The sequence below is a fragment of the Miscanthus floridulus genome, chromosome 13 (genome assembly GCF_019320115.1).
Source record: "Miscanthus floridulus cultivar M001 chromosome 13, ASM1932011v1, whole genome shotgun sequence".
NCBI classification, from domain to species: domain Eukaryota; kingdom Viridiplantae; phylum Streptophyta; class Magnoliopsida; order Poales; family Poaceae; genus Miscanthus; species Miscanthus floridulus.
Window position 1 is genome coordinate 12,616,826 of NC_089592.1, and position 4,310 is coordinate 12,621,135.

Genomic DNA, 4,310 nt, shown 5'->3' on the forward strand with positions numbered 1-4,310 from the left:
TTTGTAGGGGCGGTTCCTGATCCAACCGCCCCTAGAAATATATTTTTATTTTTTTTAATTGTTAATTATGTATTATAAAAACAATTGTGTATATATAAAACAATTGTGACCAAAATAAAAGTAATATAAAAACAATTGTGTATATGCACAAATATAATATTTTGTATTATTCTATATATGAAGAAATATATATATAAACAATTGTACTCAAAACAATATAGAAAACAAAAATTAAAAATTTTAATTTTAATACTTCGACTACAATTTTATGACATTAAATGAAATAAAATGAAAACGTTGTAAACATAAAAGTTGTATAACTCATCAACATGTACAACTTTTATTTTGGTCATCTTGTCATGTGACTTTGTTTGAACGATTCAAATTTTGAAATTCAAACAATTTCAACTTGAAACAATATTTTGAAAGAGTAAATGATTTCAGATGAAAAACTCATGAATACCAAAGTTGTAGAATTCATCACTATCTATAACTCGTCAAGATCTCCTACTTTTATTTTGGTCATTTCTTCATTTCATAAAGTGTTAAGTGATTTCATAAAGTTTTAGTAGTAATAGAGTGGATGTTCAAATAGAGTCATCTGGATGTTGCAAAGGGTAGTCTCACACACATGCATAAATATAGTCTCACACACATACAAAAATATGTAGTCTTACACATGTACATAAATATATAGTCTCACACGCATCCATAAATGAAGTCTTACAAACACACATTTACATAAACACTTCATGTTCAACAACTAGCTAGCCCGCTGTAACGACTTTCCCCTTGACACCTTTTCGTACCCATGGTAATATGTCTTTGGGGAGGTTCTTTTCCACAACACTGATCTTCTTAGGAAAGTCTATGAATAGCGGCATCTCATCGTAGTTATTGTAAGCTTCAACATCGTTCACGCCATCAACTCAATAATGTGCTGTTTCCCTGAGGCAACCACGTGCTTTGTCTTCTTCTTCGGGGGGAGGTTACTTTGTGGGTCAAACATATAGAAAACTTGTGCGACACGTGAAGCGAGCACCCAAGGGTCATCTTGGTAGCCTAGATTCTTAAGGTCCATGACTCTTAATCCGATCTCGTTCAGTTGGTGTTGTTTGATCCAGCGGCATCGAAACAGGGCCACCATTATATCCCTTCCATAGTCAAGTTCCCATATCTCTTCAATGATGCCAAAGTATTGGATCTTTTGCCCCAATCCATCGAGAGCCTCTATTCAAACGCCGCTGTTTTGGTTTACATATTTACTATCCTTTGCGTGGGTATAGTACATATACCCATTGATGTCATAAGCATTCCAAGATGTCACTTGTTTAGATGGCCCCTCCGCTAACCTACTGATGGTAATAGAGTCTATGGTTTCTCCAGGTGGTATGTTTTGGTCCTTCAACCATGTAGTTAGTCGTTGCTTGTGTTGTTTCATGACCCAATCATCCGAACGGTTATTTCTCTCCACCATAATGATAGCCAAGTGTTCATCAATGTACGGTTGCATCAGTTGTGTACTCTGCAAGACACTGTAATGCACCCGACTCACCTCTTTGTAATCATGGTCATGAACACTATTCTACCACTGGTGCCCTTCCCAGCTACCTACCCTTGTGACGAGAATCGAGTTTACCAATCCCTTTCTGTACTTTTAGGTACTCTTGACAACACTCAACGACTTCTTCAGTACTGTAACCCTCTATCATGGAGCCCTCTGGGTATGCTCGATTATGCACGTATCGACTTAGAACCAACATGAACCGCTCGTAGGACCATATTTCATGCAAGTGGCAAGGGTCCAGTGCCTGTATCTGATGAACCATGTGAATCATGAGATGTGGCATTATATAAAAAAAAGCAGGAGGTAAACACATCTCTAGTTGATTTTGTGTCTCTACCACAAATTCATGTAGGTCACTCAGCTCTTGCTTGTTAATCATCTTATGTGAGATCTTCGAAAAGAAGTAGCACATGCGGGTGATGGCCATTTTCAAGAACTCTGGCTTTATAGCCCTGATTGCAATAGGTAGAAACACTGTCAGCATCACATGGCAATCGTGAGCCTTGCAGTGTGTTATTGACAAGTCCTCCATCGACACTAGCTTCTTCACATTTGCTGAAAACCCAGTTGGGACTTTGATCCCCCTTAGGAAAGTGCATATAGCTCTCTTCTTGTCTGGTGTTAGGTTGAAGCACGACGCGGATAGAGTGTATTTTCCATTAGCCTCAGGTACCGAGTGAAGCTATGGCATCATGTTTAGCTGCACCATGTCTTTCCGTGCTTTCAGACCATCCTTTGACTTGCCTGTGTCCATCAAGGTAGCAATGAGACTCTCAAAGACATTCTTCTGCACGTGCATAGCATCAATGGCATGGGGGACCTCTAAGTCTAGCCAATAAGGCAGATACTGAAAGAAGATCGATTGTTTCTTGAAAGGTACACCTTCGACAAGAGGTGTGCTTCTATCTCTGTTCGTCCCATCCGGATTCTTCTTTCCATAGACGACACGTATGTTTTTCACCATTCTGTACACTTGTTCTCCGTTATGACATCTCTCTAGAGGGGGTTCAATCTCTGGAGCATTGTCATAAAATCTAAAGAATAATTTGTTGCGGTACTTGTGACTTGTCTTTAAGAAGCGTAGTTCCTTAGGTAAACTATCTTCTTGGATGCATCTAGGTACACCCAAGTAGTACCATCCAAGCAAACCAAGCATCCCGTCTTCCCTTTGATCTGTCCAGACAAAGCAAACAGCGCGGGGTAATCATTGGTAGTAGCAAATATTTTTGCTCTACATATGAAGTCCTCCTTTTGGAATGCATCGTACATCTGCTCCCCATGCCTCCATAGCCTCTCCATTTCTTGCATCAAAGGCTCGAGGAACACGTCTATATCAATGCCTGGTTGTTTAGGGCCAGAAATAAGAATAGTGAGGAGAAGGTACTTTCTCTTTTGACACAACCATGTTGGGATGTTGTACATGGTCCAGATCACTGGCCATGTGATGTGGTTGCTCATCCTCTCATTGAAGGGATTCATTCCATCGGTGCTCAAGTCAAACCATACATTCCTTGGATCATCGCTGAATTATTTATGCTTCTCATCAAACCTTTGCCACTGACTACAATCAGCTCGGTGTGCAATCTTATCATCATCCACCTTGCGCTCATCATCCCACCATGTCATGAGTGCAGTTTCTTTAGGGTTTAGGAAGATACGTCTCAAGCGGTCGGTCACTAGCAGGTACCACATTACCAAGGCAGGAATTCTTCTCTGCTTTGCATCGTTGCCTAACGGAGTGTCCTTTGGGGGCTAAGATTCTTGTACCACCTTTTTTGTACCCTTCTTATTCCTTTTTTTTCCTGTGGAGGCTTCGTCCCCACCGTAAAGGTCATTGTTCTTGTACCGGCTGGCCCCACACCGAGGACATTTATCCAGTGACTTGAATGTTTCACCACAAAAAAGTATACAGTGGTTGGGTCATGTATGGATTTTTTCAACCCCCATTGTCAATGGACTTATGACTTTCTTCGCTTGGTAAGTGTTGGCGGGAACTGAGTTTGGTTGTGGCAGCACCCATGACAGGAGATGCAATAGATCATTGAAACAACAGTCTGACCAGTCGTACTTATCCTTCAGGATGAGCAGCTCAAGCACAAAACATAGCAATGTCCAATGTGTCGGACAGCCCTTTTCAACACCATACACAGTCTCCTTCGATGCTTTTGTCCCTTTCCAAATTTTCTAGACCTTTCGGGCTATTTAGTAAAATCTCTGGTCTAAGGGCTCGAATTATGTCCTCCAAATTATCTTCATCCCCAACACGTGCTCCACCATCTTTATTGGCACCACCTTCGTCGTTACCATCCCAACCACCAGCATCACCACCTTGTTCATTGCCAAACTCGAAATCCATTCGTGCATCAAGCTCTGTTGAATATTGGGACAGGGATTCTATGGTTTCATCGTCGTATTCCTCTTCATCCTTGTCGTTAACAATAATCGTTTCTCCATGATGAATCCACACTATGTAGTCCTCAATAAATCCTCGTATAATCAAATGTGATCTGATGATAGTCATATCTGTCCATACCATATGGTTCTTGCAATCTTTACAGGGACAAATAATTATATCCTTATTCTCTTTCAATGTCGTTGCATGCTTCTTTGCGGCTTCAATAAATTTATCTACCTCTTCACGGAAACCTGCTTTGAACCTTAATGAACCATACATCTAAGAGTTCCTGTACTCCATCTTTTACAACAACAACAAAACAAACATTAAAGGACTACTTTTTTAGAT